Genomic DNA, 18,268 nt, shown 5'->3' with positions numbered 1-18,268 from the left:
GCATTGTGGGGAAGGAGAACAGTTTAGAGCTGCCCCATTATTGAGCTCTGAGGGGATGACACTGAGGGCAAGCTCCTTAAACCAACAGAGAGGGCGGAAGGAACAACAAGGTGCTACAGGGGTGATAACGGAGCATTAAGGGAGAAGGTAAAATGTACTGTGATGAGATGACTATCACCTTGTAAATGTTATTTGAATAGTTCTTTTTCCCTGTATTGTAAATAATTTATGTGATAAGATGGAAACGATGTATGTAAATCCATGAACAATTTCTTTCCTGTATTGTATATAATTTATTATGAATTTATCATGAATAAAGTATATTTTTGAAGGAAAAAAACCTTCTCTTTGGAGGGAAGTGTGATCAATCAATCTGCAGACTTCTCATTGGTTAGCTGATTAATTGGGTTTTCTGGTATACACATCTTGCCCATTGCAACTTCACAATGAACAGCTGAGGCAAAATTGTCATTGCAAGAGAAGTCAATTATCCTGTGCCAAAGGGAACCTGTTATTTTGACACAGTTTAGACAATGTCATGTTTGAGCAAATGACCTTTCACTAAATTTAGGTGGAGAAATTATCTTTAGGTTATTCAATAGTGTTGCATCAACTTGTTCTTGGATGAAGAATGCACCAAAATCTTCTAAGTTTTTAACTATCAATTAACCCAATTTCTCAATGATAATCAAAAATTGCTCATAAAATCAAAGCTGTAAGGAAACGAGAATAAATGACGACTTCCTGGACCTTCCCTTTCATGAAGAATCATAAATACCTAAGTAGCAAGAGATTTATCTCTGTAGAATCTTCATTCACATTAGAAATCCATTAGGTTGTTAGGGAAAAAAATGATTCCTGCCAGACAGGCCAAAAAGGTTCATGAAAAATTATTGTGAGTTGAGACTCTGCATTCTCCAGGAGTAGAATTCTCTTTGGAAGACAGCAAGTTCAAAGCTGTCAGTGTCTAAGTTAATAATGGAGTTCCATCTCTTTGCAGCCACGACAAATGTGAAATGACAAAATGAATGACACATTGTTCTCAGGTGGAATGCAATACCAGGACAAAGGATCAAAGGTTGATATGAGTTTTACTAATAGAAACAAGCCCTTTGGCCCACCTTGTCCATGCTAGCCAAGTTGTCTACCTGAGCTAGTCCTATTTGCCTGTGCTTAGCCCATTGGCCTCAAAACTTTCCTACTCGTATACCTGTGTTGATGTGTTGAGCTTCATGCAACCCCCTTTGATATAGAGTTGCAGGGTATAACGTCTCAGAAATGGGCCCTTCTGTGTCAACCAAGTTAGTCCTATTTGCCTAGATTTGGCCCATATTTCTCTGAGCCTTTGCTGTCCACACACATGTCTCAAAGTCTTTTGAACTTTACAACTGTATCTACCATCCCCTTTGCAAACTCATTCCACTTTCTTTGTGGAAAACATGCCAAAGGGCTTGAAATGCAGAAACACTCTACAACTTTATGACTAATTCCACTGACTTCATCCAAACTGATGTTCGGGTGTCAGCACATTCGTTTGAATACATTTAGCAGAAGCATCTTAATATTATTTTTTCCCTCAGAAGTAACAGTGTTTTATGATGGGATAACAAGAAGATTAAAGCCTTGAAGCTCCGATCGGTGAAGTTCAATCCATTAAGGTGTTTGTTCACAAACTCCCCACATCACTATTTCACCTGACATAAAATCATTAACTTTAAGCAGGTAAATGCCTCTGTTAAAATCAGACGTACCCTTGATGAGTTTTATGTGAACACACTGAACATTACACAGACCAATCTCGAGTCACAGCCAATTACACTTTTACCAAACAGACAAAATACATGAAATAGCAAAATAAAGTCTCACCATTTATTCAAAATTCTTTTCCCTAAGTAACCACAATGTGTGTAGCTATTCATTTTTAAATTCTCACTCATGCTTTCTAATCCTTCTACAACCTCTCTCTATCTTCAGCTCCAGACCAAAACTAGCTGCATTCCTCCAATTCTGGTTTCCTGATGATCCCTCTTCTTTACCCACCATTATAATAGGCCATGCCTTCACTTCTAGCTTTCCCTTCATAAACCTCTCTGTGAGTCTCCCTTTAAGATGCTCCTTGACCATTCAGCCTCAATATCTCTTTTATTAATTTGGTCTCGACCTTTGTCTGAAACACCTTGTCAAATTAAAGGTGCTGTGTAGATGTTACATCCAATTCTGAGCGCTGCGCTTTCAGTAGGATGTAAAGGTCCCAGAGAGGGTAGAGAAAATGCAACTGGAACAGGAAGCAGGAAGAAAGGCTTTATCTTCCTGATTAGATTGGAAAAGCCAGGGTTGTTCTCCTTGGAGGTTTGATAGAAGTGGTCGAGATTTTGACTTTTAGGTCAGAGGACAGAAAGACACAAGTCAAAAACTTTGAGGATGTGACTGAAAACTTTATTAATCAGAGAGTGGGGATGACCTGAAATTTACTGTTTGTAGGGGTGGTGGGAAGAGAGTTTATTGAGATAGGATAAAATACAGAGGTAAGGGGAAAGAGTGGGACTATGGGACTGAAAAAAATGCCCTATCAGATGCAACTTAATAGGCCAAATGGCTTCCATCATGATTCTATAATTCTGTGACTAAAAGAATTGCTGCTCTGTTCGTTGGCTGTTATGAGGCTGGCAATGAATGTGTCAGCTCTTGTGTCATGATACTCCTTCTTAATTGGATAAATAGCTGCTTAGATTGGAAAACCATGTATCTAATTATCTGGAGCTCCATCCATGGTTGGCTGATTATGGAACCACAACTCATTCACTTCCCCAGGGTGCCTTGACTCTGATGGGTTAGCTGTCAAATGCTCCATTGCCCAAATTTCACAGTTCCTGTATATTCACTCTCTTATTTATATAAACCAGATACTTAAACACAATTGATGTCATACAGGAAGTTGCTCTCAAAAGCAGAATGATATCCAGGCATGGATCAGTTTAAATTAAATGAATGATCAATTTGACCTTGATAAACCCAATCTTATGACTGCAGTTTGAATGAAACATGAAACAAGGGTACATTTGTTGGACAAACTGAGCTTAAATCTAATGAGAAGTTGGCACAGAAGTCTGCGGTCTTTTGGTGCTATTTCCCAAAGCATGGAACAAGGCAGACATCAGTTCTGGCCACAAGACCATCAAATGAATATAAAGGGGCTTCTAATCTTGCTGAGACCAGCTGCAGGATCTGTGGATGTTCAAGTGTTGCTGCCATTCTCCAAGGTCCAGCACTATTGTTTGAGAGCAATGCACTCTTTATGCAAAGATGATCATCTTTTTTCTTCTGCAATTTATTGGATATTCTGGCATGTATTTTTGTGTTCATGCTGTCTGTGAATAAAAAAAATATATCATCGTTTGTAATCTCTCTTGTCTGGATAATTTGTGTGTATTTAGAGAATATATTTTTAATTTGTCTAATTTTTATTTAGATGAAAAACATCCTTCAACTTTTGAACATCGTGAAGGGCAAGGACTTGGGATATAACACCAATGAGTCTAAACCCTCAAACTCAATTCTAACCACACCTGGATCAGCTTGACCATATGGACTATTCGAATTCTTGAAGTTCCAAGTTTGCAATTTGAGGTGGGCAATCAAATATAAGATTTTGGCCAATACTCAGGTATGCACTGGGAAAATCCAGTCAAACACGCATTAGGTCCATTTTAAGGTGGCACAGTTAATATCACATTTAGCACAATGCTATTTTTATGCAAATAACACAGGTTTGAATCCAGTGCTGTCTAAAAAGAGTTTCTACATTCCCTCCCTGACTGCATCAGTTTCTTCTGGGTGCTCCAGTTTCTGCCCAACCTCCAAAGATATACACGGTTAGGAGATTATTTGGGTGTATTAGGAGAGCGCAGGCTCATGAGCCATAGGGGCCTGTTACCATTCTGTAAATCAAAATCCAATTAAATATATGCCTGGGACTTCAACCTGGCATGATTTGACTGCACTGAAATACTCAGCAATTCAGACAGCATCTGCGGAGAGAAAATCAGAGTTAATTTTTCACTTCACCATACTCCAGCAGAACTGGAAAAAGACAGAAGTAATGGGAGAGAAACTTATTGACTGAGTAGTTTAGCAGTGCATCTCGCTGCCAAAAATCAGTCCCATGCAAGTCAACATGTTCCTGGTGCCTTGGCAGTGACGAAAGAAGTGGGAAATAATCAAACTTTCTTTTGAGTTTGTTAATTTTGTTATGATGTAAAGGAGGGTATTCTTCTCACTGTCTCTGCCATCTCTTAGAATAATCCCAACCCCTCACTTATTTGCCTGTGACCTATTCTATCTCAAAGATCCACCAAAACATAACAGTAATTTACCACGACCAATTGACCTGCCACATCATGTGGAATGAAACTGCAGCCCCAGGGGAAACCCCAGCAGTCAATCCATTTAGGTAGCACCAGGTTCAAACTTGGATCAGAGAGGTAGCAGCGCTACCACTTGCACTGCAGTGTAACTCAAGTGTGAGCCTCCAAACTGGTCCCCTCATTCCATTCAATTTATATCCAAATGTCTGGAATGAGATCCAATTCCCAATCCTCGTCAATGGAACCCAATACGACTTGCAAAGGCATCATGTTTGTTTAATGAAATAAGTGGTGAATCTTAACCTTTGGGCAAGATTAGAGGGGAGAAGAAAAGGTCAGGTCTGAAATTTGTGCTGAAGTAGATGTTAAACATTATTATACTCCATAAATGAATCCAATATTCCCGATTAACTTTGATATCTTTTATGTTTTATCCTTATAATTATCACATTATGTCCTGCATCATTGAACAAACAATTGAAAAAATATTTGTAAGGCAACTAATTGAACTTTAATCTTTTTGGAACAATCTAAATGATTTGAGCCATTAATTTAAATAATTAAAGACTCATTGATGCCATATAGGAGAAAAAGAGCAAATAATGTTTAACCTTGGTTTGAGGTCAAAGATTGAAGTATGGAACTCCACTCTAGCAAGAAAGATCCAAGCAAGGTTCAATTCTCCTCAAAACTCTGCTTAAGCAGAGATTGAATCACAGTCATTTGCTGCATGCAAGCAATGTATTTAAATTATTGTCTGGGATAAATCACTTCCTCTGTTTTATTTTATGTTCTCTGAGTCCCACGGAAATACAGAGCCAAAAAACAATAAAGCAACTGAGGATAATTTGCAATTTATATAGCTACAGAAGAGAATAAGACATGGAAGTGATGGCAGGAAATTATGGCAGGAACTTGATGGAAATTCTGGTAGGGGGAGAAGACATCAGATGTAGGGGGAGAAAACAACAGACTTCCATTACTAAGGTTCCTCTCGCATCACTTTCAGAATGCCTCAAAATGTTCACAGCCTGTGAATCACTATTTTCGATTATTGTCATTATTGCAACGTGGAAAATCCATCATCCAATTTGAACACAAGCAGTGTGCATAAATGACGAGATATATACATACCGAGCCACTCAAAATAAATTCCTAAATTTTCTTCAACGTTCTTTCGTGGGATGTTTCACTTTAATCCAAGAACATCAGTGTTCTTACATTTTCCAAAACTCTTTAGCAGGTCAACAAAGTGCCTCCGTATCAAGTTTGAGTACCAGCCTAAATTTTTGTGCTCAAGGTTCTGAACATGGAGCCCTGACTTGAAGAAGCTATGGAATAGATGATCAGAGATCAACCCAGATGAAAGGGATGTGAATATACTGTAGGTTTCATGGTCAATCCTTCTGGTCTAACATCAGGACAGCAGAGGAGAGACAGGTGCACATTTTAATAGTTTCATGAGGGCTAGAAGAAACTTAAGAGGGTGGGTATGACTTGTAAAGCCTCCAATCTATTTCATTTCACTGCAGCGACTGTGCACCAGTGGTGAAGAACAATGAATATTTAGTCTAGTGAATGGAGAACCACCTAAATGGGCCACTTTGACCTGGATGATGTTGAGCTTATTGAGAGTTGTTAGAGATGCAGTCACCCAGGCAAGCTGAGATGGTTCCATCACTATTCTGCCTTGTGCTTTGCAGATGCTGAGAATGTGTTGAAGTGCTGGGGGCTGTCATTTGCCATCCCAGTTACCAGACTGAGCTCTAGGTAACTGCTTTTAACAGCTCAGGAAATGCTGGTGGAACCCAATGGGTCGGGAAACAGCCATGAAAAGTAGTTTTGGGCTGAAATCCTTGCTCCAGAATATCGAGAAATGGGCTCAAGCCTGCATCAAAGGGAGGGGGAAGGGAGAGGGGAAGGACCACAGCTGGCAGGTGATAGGTGAGTGCAGATAGGAGGGGGAACAAATGGGGAAAAGAAAGCTGAGGCAATAGGAGGAAGGAGCAAATGGCTGAGTAATGCACATTGGTAGGAAGAAGGAAGGGACAGGTTGGGTTGCTGGAGGAAGGAGCGTGAAAAGGATAGAAGACATGAACAAGAAGGAAAAGAGAAGAAGGGATGGACCAAAGAGATGGGAAACCAAGGATAGGGGTCAGAAAAATGGGGGGGGGGGGGTTAAAGATTAACTGCTTTTTTCCTCATATCCACAGTGGCTCCAAATTTTCTCAATTTCTACTCTATTTAACATCTGAATGGTGTTTGTGAACAAGAATGTCAAACTTCTACCTTACCGTCCTGCCTTCTCTGCAAGAAGAAAATGTTCTTAACTTTAGTCCCAACTTTAAAATTGTTCTTGATTTTCTCACAGGAAGAAATACATTTCTTCTTTTCTACCCTATCAACAGCACCTTATTTCAGACAAGGGAAGACGAACACTTCAGCACAAGCCAAAATCCTACAAGTAATTCAGGAGAAACTTCTATTTGGGAGATGGGTATGTTGGTGGGATAGGTCGAGGCAAACCATTGAAATGGTTTTAAAGGGAGAGGAAGAGAAGGATAGAGTGTTAGGGAAGATGGGGAGGGGTTAGCAGAGGTCCCTGCAGAGCAGAAACACTGAAAAGCTAACGGTGTGAGAGTGGTATCTGGAGTGAACAAAGTAAAGCTAAAGGGATTCAGCAGATCAACAGCATCCATGGAGGGTCAACTTTTCAGGCCAGGTCCCTTTGTGGTGTCTAATCTTTTTCAGGAGTGCAACTAATCACTCTACAGGATGGTGATCAAGGATGGGGAAATGCTAAGCAGGGAGAGTTTAAATGTTAGCTACAGAAGAGAAAGAAACAAAGATCCAGTGAAATCAAATGAACTGATTAGAGAGGGTTGGTTTTGATATTTACAATGTGAGATGTTCTCCGCTGCAAGTCCCCTGTATTTCATAGAATATTATGCAGCAAACCTTGTGTTATTTCTGAAATGTCCTGGCATTTCATAAATGTCACCAAATCCATTCTGCCATCTGACAAAATGTTGCAGTTGTACGCAAAGATGTCAGCTGCTCTAAGGCAGAACGCTTCATTGGGTAAAGTCAGTAACAAACATTGCTGCTCATTTTAAAAAAAAATAGTAAATTAATTTCTGTGCTCAACAAATGATGCAGGAGGTCTTGCTGACTTGAAATGGTTGGTTCTCTGAGAGGTTACTACCTGTCTGGAGAAACCTGAGACCAGGAAGTATTGTTGAGTGATTGAGGGATGAGATAAGGTGAAGGAGGAGGATGAGGTAAGGACAAACAAGGGAAAATAGACACAGATTATGACCATTAAATCTCCCAGACTTGCTTTCACTAGTCCTCTATTTGAAGGGTGTCCTTTGAGAGTCTCTCTCTCTCTACTCCCCCTCTGCGATTCCTCCTGCTCTCAAGCTCTACAATCATGTGATCAACCAGACACTTCCACAGCCACATGTCCTTCCTGGCCATCCTGCCTCTCCCTCCTTCCATTTCTCTTTCTCTATCCCTCTCTCTCCTTTTCTTTAGCTCCCCACCCCTGCTTCTTCTTTTTGTTTTCCAGATATTAATTGATCTCAAGCCCTGGATTATATTCAGGAATGAGGCAACAGTGCCGGAAAAAAAACACCAAGAAGCTAAAAGCGGCTGATGCAGTTTGCCTGAGAATTGGTGGGATTTCAGAATTTTGCAAGAGTTTGTAAAGAATAGGTGAAACTAGTAAAAACCTAAAATAGACTCCAAATTCCATGCTCTCAAACCTTGTTCACCATCGTCCTTTGTGTAGGACTTAATCAAAAGCCTTCTGAAAATCCACATTTACATGTTCCCCATCATCTCCTTCTCCAGATTTAACCTCAACCAATCTGATGGATTGAAGTGCAGCATTTTACAGATGACACAAAACTAAGTGGAAATATGGGTAGCGATGTGATTACAAAGAAGTTTCAAGGCATTACTGATGGTTTGAGTGAAAAGATAACAACACGGGAGATGGAATGAAAACTGTACATTGCAGAGAGAAGCCTGGAATGTGTTTTATTATTTAAATGGTGAAAGACTGAAGTGTTATTCAAAGGACCACTGAAAAGTAACATACAGGTGAAGCCTACAGATAGAAGGCAAATTGTGTGTTGATCTTCATCACAAGAGGATTTGTGCACATTTACACAATGCTTTAGAAGACCTAATTTTGAATGCAGTATACAGTTTTGGAGCTGAAGGAAGATATTCTAAAGGAATACTGTAATAGTTCATCACTCCTGGACAGTGGGTCTGTCATATGAGTGGACTCATATTCTCTGGTGAGAATAATGAGAACTTGTCTCATGTGAAAAATATTAAGTTCTGAGAGGGCTTGGCAGGGTGGATGCTAGTAAGTTTTTGTTATCTCAGATAAGCACTTAAGTACAAGGGATTAGGTCTTTATATAAGGAATAGGTTTATAGGATAGAAATAAGGAGAGATTTCTCTCATTCAGAGGCACGAATCTTTGGAATTTTCTTTCCAGAAGATGACGGAGGACCAACCATTGATTGCATTTAACACCATAAGATTGATATATTTCTGGATTTTGATCCTCGATATAGGGATGCGACAGGAAATCAGCCTTAACATTGTTGAATGGTAGAGCAGGCTTAAGGGGTAAAATGACCCCGTCTTACTTCTTTCTTTTATGTGTTTGCTGAAAGTCTACAAGAGAAATGGAAAAAGTGGAAATACTCAACAGATCAGGTAGGATTTGGGAAATGGGGTTAACATTTCGTTCTGATGGACCTGAAATATTATCTCTGTCTCTCTGGCATTTAATCTGCTGAGTTTTCCAGCATTTTCTGTTTATATTTGTGCTTTAAAACATCCTTTGTAGACCTTAGGCTTACAATATTTTAGCAACTACTGTATAATGGAAAGACAATCCCAGATAAAGCCAGGTTTACAAGATTCTTATTTTTAATTTTTTTTTTAAATTTAGAGCTGCGTCGCTGTAACAGGCCCTTCGAGCCCATGAGACCACATTGTCTAAATCTCTACGGGATGTGAGAGGAAACTGGAACACCCATAGGATACGGATGAAGGTACAAGGAGAAAATAAAAATTCTGTAGAGACAGTGGTAGATTCAAACCTGTGTCACTTTCTTACTGAAAATTCATGAACAATTCTATTCTGATAGCACCTCTCATCCGCATGACCCCTTGTCATCATGAGGGACAAGGGGAGTGGGTGCATGAGAACAAACTGCAGCTACAAGGTCCACTTCCAAATTATATCCTGACTGGGAAACATATCAGATCTCCATCAACATACTGGATCTAAATCTCAGAACCATCCAGCCAAGAGCATTGAGAAGAATTCATGAATGCTGCTGTTCACCATCCTCTCAATTGGGACTGGAGAAATAAACACTGGCCTTGTCCTGATGCTCATATCGAGTAAAATAAATTTAATAAAGAAATTTGTGTTATAACAACAGGAGATGACTAGTCAGAGCCCTTTATAATTACGAAAGGGTTTCAGTTAGCAGGTGTAAAGAAGATACCTTGAGAATTTAGTTCTTTAAAACAAGTTTATTATCATAATTGAGTTTATCATCTGATAAAAGTTCATAAAATTATGAGAGGCATTGATATGGTAGACAATCAGAATCTTTTTTCAATCAATAGAGGATTCGCATTTAAGGTGAGAGGGGAAAGTTTAAAGAAGATGTATGTGTTGGGCAGGAGTGGTTTTTTTACACACCGAGTGGTGAGTGCCTGAAACAGACTGCTGGGGTTATGCTGAAAGCAGATTCAACAGAAGAGTTTAGAAAGCTTTCCGATAGACATAAATATGCAGTAAATGGAGGGATAGGGATCATGTACATGTAGAAGAGATTTGAGTTAAGTTGGCATCATGTTTGGTGCAGACATCATGGGCTGAAAATCCTGTTCCTGTGCCCGTTCAATAGTCTAATACCTAATTGCTTCAGATTTTCAGATTCAGATTTATTGTCAGGGTACATACAACTCCGAGATCCTTTTTCCTGCAGGCGTGGCAAAATTACCACTTATTGGAATTCAAAAAAACTGTACACAATGTACACATGTAAGCAAATAAACAGTAAACAGATAATGAATATAAACAATTTGCAATATAGAGAGAATTAAAAAAATTAATAAAGTGCAAAAGTAAGAGTCCTGATTGAGTTTATTGTTGAGGATTCTGATGGTGGAGGGGTAGTAGCTGTTCCTGATCTTGTGGCACCAATACCTCTTTCCTGATGGCAGCAGTGAGAACAGAGCATGTGCTGAGGGGTGTGGATGGTTGATGATTGCTGCTGCTCTCTGACAGTAGTGTTCCCTGCTGATGTTATTGATAGTGGAGAGGATTTTGCCTGTGATGTCATGGGCTGTATCCACTACCATTTGGAGGGCTTTACGCTCAGGGGTAATGATGTTCCCATACCAAACCATGATGCAGCCGGTCAGCACACTTTCCACCACATATCCATAGAAATTTGCCAGGGTTCTAATGTCATACCAAACCTCCGCAAACTCCTGAGGAAGTAGAGGAGCTGATGTGCTTCCTTCACAATGCCATTAGTATGTTTGGCTCAGGTAAGATCCTCCGAGATGATGACTCCCGAGAACTTGTATTTGCTCACCCTCTCCACCTTTGATTTCCCCAATGGTCGCTGGATCATATACCTCTGGTTTTTATTCCGAAGTTGACAATCAGCTCCTTGGTTTTGGTGACATTGAGTGCAAGGTTGTTGTTGCTGTACCATTCAGCCAAGTTCTCAGTCTCCCTCCTGTATGCTGACTCATTGTCTTTTTTTAATATAACCCACTACCATAGTTTCGTCGGCAAATTTGTAGATGGTGTTATTGTAGTTATAGGTGTAAAGTGAGTAGAGCAGTGGGCTTATTACTGGAATGGACAATATTGCCACCATGTCTGAGTTGAATTGCATCACTCCTGAAATTCAACTGAACACATCCAAAATCAACTCATGGGAGAATGCAGATGCCGGAATTAGGGGCAACACAAGGAACTCAGCAGATTGAGCAGCATCAGTGGGAGACAAAGAATGAACCTTCATCAGTGCTGACCATACTGAGGCTGGTCAACCTACTGAGTTCCTCCAGCAGAGTGTGTGTGTTATTTTCAGAAGCAAATTGCCTGTGCATTGATAACAGGATTTCCACACCATTCTACACAGGATGATGGTGCTGAGAGTTTATTGTCATACACATAAGTACATAGTCATTGCATCTGACTCCATCGCCTACTCTGACAGATACTGTGTAAAAAAAAACTTGCCATTCCGGTCTCCTTTAAAACTCCTCTCTCACCTTAAAGCACTGGAATGCATTGTTGGGGGTGGTGATGGAAGCTGGTAGAATAAGTACATTGAAAAGATTCTTAGACAGGCACAAGGGTGGAAAAACATGGGGGTTATGGACTATGAGGGAAAGAAGTGTTAGATTCATCTTGAGTGCATTTATAGGGGTCTGCACAACACTGTGGGCGAAAGGGCCTGTTCTGAGCTGCACTTATGCTCTATGTGAACACCATGCCTTTTTGCATTTAATCACTGCATGTTGGGAAGAATATTCTGACCATCTATCTTATCTATGGCTCTCATAACTTTATATATTTCTAATGTCCTTCACTCCAGGGAAAAGCAAATTTTAAACTGAGGCTCCATCTGCTCTCCCAGATGAACATCAATGATCCCACGGCACTAGAACACTGGACTTCTCCCCAGAGTTCTGACCAATGCTTAATCCCCAATCTACATCAAAACTTATTTGCTCAGCTCTGTCGCAGCTTGCTATGCAATCTAATGGCTGACATTTATCATTTTATCACCACAGTGACAGTACTTTAAAAAAAATACTTTGTGGTGAAAGTTGATATCTATATAAAAGGGGTCCACCTTTCATCAGAAAACAGGGGAAGAAGGTTTTTGTGTTCAATGCTGAAAAGTGCCAGCAACAATTCATTCTGAATGCTCATGGTGAAAGCTATGTGATAACTATATTCCTTGTTGGTCTTATAAATAGCTGTTCAGGTACTGATTGGAAAATAATGCACCTACTTAGCTTTGCTTCATCAATGGTTGGCTGGTTTTAGCACCATGAGCCATCCCCTCCCCGGGGCACATTGCTGTTGATGGGTTAGCTGTCAAACGCTCCATTGTCCAAATTACACAGCTACAGTAGGTTTCCTGCCAAGACACAATTGACTGGCTTACTTACCAATCAGTCTCCCAAGCAGGAGTGTTTATTTTCCTCGAAGCAGCGTCATGTAATGCATCAGGCAGCATTTAACACTTTATGATAATAGGTGGCTATTGTTTAATTGTCCAACAGACAGAATTAAAGAGATAATGCAAGGCACCTCCATTTGATTTTAACCACAAGAAGATTGTCAGCAGACACACGTGAGAACCAGAGAACACTACAGCATAGAATCAGGCCCTTCAGTCTGTCCAGTCTGTGCTGAACTCTTATTCTGCCTGGACCAATGACCTGCATCTGCACCATATCCCTCCCATCCATGTACCTCTCCACCTTTTTCTTTAATGTCAAAATGAGCCCACATTCACCTTTTCAGCCGGCAGCTCATTCAATACTCTCACTTCTCTCTGCGTTGTTTCTTCTAATGTATCCTTTAAACATTTTACCTTTGACCCATTTTGTCTAGTTCCTACCTCATCTAACCTCAATAGAAAAAGTCTGCTTGCATTTATTCTATCCATATCGCTCATAACTGTACACCTCTATCAAATCTTCCCTCACTCTTCTATGCTCCAGGAATAGGAATAAAATCCTAACTTTCCCTGTAACTCTGTTCCTCAAGTCCAGGCAACATCCTTGTAAATCTTCTCTGTACTCTTTCCATCTTTTTGATATCTCTCCTGTAGTTAGGTAACAAAAACTGCACGCAATCCTTCAAATTTGGACTCACCAATGTCTGATAAAATTTTACCACAACAACCCAAATCCTATATTTAATATTCTGAATTATGAAGGCCAATATCCCAACAGCTCACTTTATGACCCTATCCACCTGTGATGCCACTTTCAGGGAGTTATATATCTGAAGTCCCAGATCCCTCTATTCTACTGCAGTCCTCAGTGCCCTACTGTTTACCATACGCTTTCTTTAACAACCAAGGTAGGACGTACATGGGAGCAGCCTTCCCAAATGCTTCTGCTCCATCTCAAACATCATCCTAACTTGGAAATCTAACACTGTTTTATCATCACCGGGTACAAATCCTGAGACTCCCTCCCTGACATCACCATGGGAGCATCTTTGCCTTTTAGTGAAAGTGTTCAGAAGGTGGTAGATGAATGAAGGCACAACTATACAAAATAATCAGTATGGACAGTAATCAAAGGGAAGGAGTGGGAACTAAATGCACAGTGTTCTGGACCTGAAAGAAGTTCATAAAATTATGACAGGCATAAACAGATTGTCAAGAGTCTTTTTCTCAGTAAAATATGTTCAACTCTCTTCAGCTTTTGTGCCATTGATTTGCATGACGGAATTGATGGCTTTGTGGCTAAGTTTGCAAACGATACAAAGATTGGGGACGGGAATGCAGGTGGTATTGAAGAAGCACTGAGTCTGCAGAGATTGGTCAAGGAAATGGCATATAGAGTACAGTGTAGAGAAGTGTATGATCATGCACTTTTCTGGAAAGAATAAAGGTGTGGATTATTTACCAAATAGGTAATGAATTCAGAATCAGAGGTGCAGAGGGATTTGGAGCCCTCACGCATGACTCCCTAGAGGTAAACTTGCATATGGAGTCAGTGGCAAGGAAGGAAAATGGAATGCTAGTATTCTTCTCAGAAAGGATAGAATATAAAAGCAGGGATGTAATGTTGAGGCTTTATAAGGCATTAACTGTACAAAGCAAAGGGAGCTTGATTTAGGGTAATTAGGGGTAAGTTTTTTTTACACAGAGTTGTGGGTGCCTGGAATGAATTGCTAGGAGTGGTGGTGGAGGCTGGAACAATAGGGTAGTTTAAGAGACTCTTAGATAGGCAGATAGATGAAAGAATTATGAGGTTGGGTTTATTTTTTTGATAGGTATATATAGGTTGGCACAACACTGTGGGCTGAAGGGCCTGTACTGTGCTGTCGTGATCTATGTCAGTCTGCATTTGGAGTATTGTGATCAGTTTTGGGCTCCTTATCTAAGGAAAGATGTGTTGGCATTAGAGAGGATACAGAGGAGGTTCGTGAAAATGATTACTGGACTGTAAGGGTTTTCATATGAGGAGTGTTAGATGGCTCTGGGACTGTTCTCACTATATGTTAGAAGTATGAGGGGGAAATATCAGTGAGACCTGTAAAATACCGAAAGGACTAAATAGAGTGGATGTGTAGAGGATGCTTCCTTTAGTGGGGGAGTCTGGGACCAGAGGCCATATCTTCAGTAACATCCCTTTAGAACAGAGATGAGGAGGAATTTCTCTATCCAGAGCGTGGTGAATCTGTGGAATTCATTGCGGCGGATGGTGTTATATATTACAACAGGGCATTAAGGGTTGCATGCAGAATAGGGTTGTAAATCAGCCATGATGGAATAGCGAGGCACACTTGATGGGCCGAATGGACCAACTCTACTCTAATGTCTTATGGTCTTTGGTCTAATGGGTAGAAATGTCAAATACGACACAGGGTTAAGGAGAGAGAGGCTAAGTTAAAAGGAGATGGATGAGATGTTTTTTTTTACAGAGAGCAGTAGGTGCCTGAAACTTGCTGTCAGGGGAGGTGAATGACGCAGATATGATAGCAATGTTTAGACAAACACATGAACAGGCAGGGATTCAAACCATGTACCAACAGATGAGATTAACGTAAAATAGCATTATAGCAATCTATGCAATCTATGCAATCTATGAAAGGGGAAAGGGTCAGTTTTTAACTCTAGCAATTTTTGTGAGTGTTGATTAAAGGAATTCAATGAACTGTTCTTAATTACTAACCACAATATTATCTATCAGATCTGATTGTGAAACTGCAACATTTCTGTTCATTGAGAGAGTATGGAGAGAAAGTATGGGTGGCTGACAAGGAATGGGACTTCATGTTACAAGATGAGGAGAAAGAAACTGGGCTAGAGTCCAAACTGGTGAAGTGAACAATACTCAGGAGGCTGGAGTTTAAGCCCTGCCCTTGAAGCTTCAAGTCCAAACTGATGCTCCAGTGGAATGCAAAGGGAGTGCTGCACTGTCTTTTGGATAAGAGGTTACTATGTATTTCTGTTCGCTTACGTGGTTGTAACAAGATGTTGAGATGTTACTTTGAAGAACAAGAGAGTTCATCCCCAAACATTTTTCTAATGTAATGTCCTTAACGCGACTAAACTATTCTTGTCCAGCATTTCATGTGTGTTTCCTTGTGGAATCAGGCTGTGTAAACACACTGAAATGCTTGAGGAACTTAGCCAGATTTTTCAGCATCTGTAGGAGACAAAAATATATTGCCAATGTTTCTGACCTGAGCCCTTCTTCAAGGAAAATTCAGAAAAGGGAGAAGCAGGATATATCAGAAAGTCTCCGAATTATCTGGCCTGCTGACTTTCCTACATTAGAACCTTCCAAAATACATCAGTGGTTATTAATCTATAGCATGTCTTGAAACTTCCTTCAACTCCATGGACTCCATCTACATCTCCAAATGCCTAGAAAAGGTAGACAACATATTAAAGGCTCCATTAGACTCTCTTCCCTTTCCTCACACTGGGGAGAAGGCTCAAAAGTATGAAATGATCCACCAACAAACTGAAAGATAGTTTCTTCCCCGCTCCTAATGAATCCCCAACAGTGCTATCCTGCTGCCCTGGCTTTGTACTAATAGATTGTAGCGAAGTGCTACTCATTGACCTTTGAAAGCCACCCATGTACATGTTGCAGAGCTGAGTTCAAGACTGATTTATTCAGGCCTTTATACACGTTGATCCCCATCACCGGATAGGGCAAAAACCTGTCCCATGCGCAGGCCGTTTTCCTGTGCTTGTAGCAGTGTGTCCGCCATTTTGGGAGCCAGTTCACTTGTCAGTAAGTGGATCACCACAAGATATTATTTTTCATAATCACTCTGTAATTATGCTCTTGATCTTCTACTTGAGACACCTGTCTGAATGTCAGACTTGACTGTTAAATTGCTTGAGGAACAACCCTTCTCACTGCACAAGATGTGGCAAATAAATAAATACTGACTGTGATATGTGTTAGATAAATGAAAAGGGTCCTTTAAGTTTTGAAGGGCTAAAACTATGGTTAAGAGACACAAACTCAACAAACCATTTAGATGGGAACAAGTTCAAATATTAGAGGCCGCAACATTCCCCCTGTGTCCTTGTGGGTTTCTTCTGGGTGGTCCAGTTTCCTCCCTCTTTCCAAAACAAAGGGGTTAGCAGGATAATTGGTCACATGGGAGTATTTGCGTGGTGGTGGCTCATGGGCTGTAAGGCATGTTACTGTACTCCATCTCTAAATTTAAAAAAAATCAAGTGACATAGTTGGAAATGAAGGGCTGTGAAGGTTCAGCCACACGATAAGAGATTTCGAGAATAAATTACCAGGGAATGCGAATCAATGGAAATTTAACAAGGTCAAGAAGCAATTTGATTAATTTCTTGAGATAGGCATGTTTGATGGACAGGGTGACTGAGTTAATCCTGGTAAAGAAGATAAGCCAATTGGATACAGAGGATAGAATTAATTCCTAAATATTTTTCCTACTGTTTAAGGGAATAGTTTTATCTGATGGCAATGGTGATGGATTTGGTGATTACAATCTCTATCGGATTGTAAAATTGGGGCATTTTTGCATTGACTGAGAATGATATCACAGTCTAATAATGCAGCATTATTGCAACAGACCATTATGTTTCAATACCAGTGCATAATGATACAACATCAGATATCAGATTATCAGGTGCATCAGAGTATAAAAATAGTACAGCATTGTTTTTATTGTAAAATCATTCGAACTAAAACTATTTCCAACTGGCTCATTTGGCTTGGTCTTTGTTGCTGCATGTAAACAATCACCACTTGAAAATCAAGGCTCTGAGGCCAAGCTCAGCCCTGCATAAACCAGTACTGTGTAGTCCAGGGTTTCCCAACCAGGGGTGCGAGCTAGCATTCCAGGGGGTGCGAGATAACATTTCAGTTTTTTTAATAAATCCATACTCCTTCAATTTGGATAATATGTCGGATGATGAAGAGCTGAAGGAAGATCTTATTGAATTGTGCACAAATCGTGTTCTTGAAAGGCAGTTTGAAAGCAAAACTTTGGAACAATATTGGTGTTCGGCAATGGACATGTTTCCAAGACTTTGTGAAAAAGCACTAACTGTGCTCATCCCATTCGCGACGTCATACTTATGCGAGTCTGGATTTAGTGCCCTTCTGTCAATAAAGTCAAAATCTAGAAACCTCTTGGGTGCCCAGGCAGACTCGCGGATTGCTGTCAGCAAAAAAGTGCCACGTTTTGAAAAATTCTTAAGCAATAAACAGGAACAAAAGAGTCATTAAATTTAAATTGGCTTATGAACATTTGAACATTAGTTCTTTAATTTTTTTTAAAGAAATTTCATGCATGGATGAAAATTTAATTTTTTTGTAGGGTTTATGCAACTTTTAATTTGTTGTAATATTTTTTCTTTTCCGTATCTTTCATTTTTGTTTATACATTATTAAAAATTGATTATACAAATTTGTTTTGGTCACCTTCACCTTTATTCTTAAATAAATTATTACTTTAAGGGGTGCGAGAACATATTAAAATTTTTTGTGGGGTGCAGGGCATAAAAAAGGTTGGGAACCACTGGTGTAGTCAGATCCCTTCAAAACACAGCCCATTCCATATACCGAAACTCTGTGAG

General features: G+C 40.0%; 1 protein-coding gene and 1 long non-coding RNA gene across 9 annotated transcripts in view; both read right to left on the bottom strand.

The window, feature by feature from the left end:
- The window catches only part of LOC138757784 (netrin receptor UNC5C-like), a 369,257-nt gene that overhangs the window by 127,954 nt on the left and 223,035 nt on the right, over positions 1 to 18,268 (bottom strand). The gene's annotated exons all lie outside the window — the stretch shown is intronic.
- LOC138757789 (uncharacterized) overlaps positions 1,856 to 18,268 on the bottom strand; it is a 172,457-nt gene continuing 156,044 nt past the window's right edge. For all 3 annotated transcript variants that reach the window (XR_011353890.1, XR_011353888.1, XR_011353889.1), the window contains exon 2: positions 1,856 to 3,368. This is a non-coding gene — a long non-coding RNA (uncharacterized lncRNA). The remainder of the gene's footprint in view (positions 3,369 to 18,268) is intronic.

Source organism: Narcine bancroftii, chromosome 3, assembly GCF_036971445.1.
Source record: "Narcine bancroftii isolate sNarBan1 chromosome 3, sNarBan1.hap1, whole genome shotgun sequence".
NCBI lineage: Eukaryota > Metazoa > Chordata > Chondrichthyes > Torpediniformes > Narcinidae > Narcine > Narcine bancroftii.
This window is presented reverse-complemented; position numbering and strand designations above follow the sequence as displayed.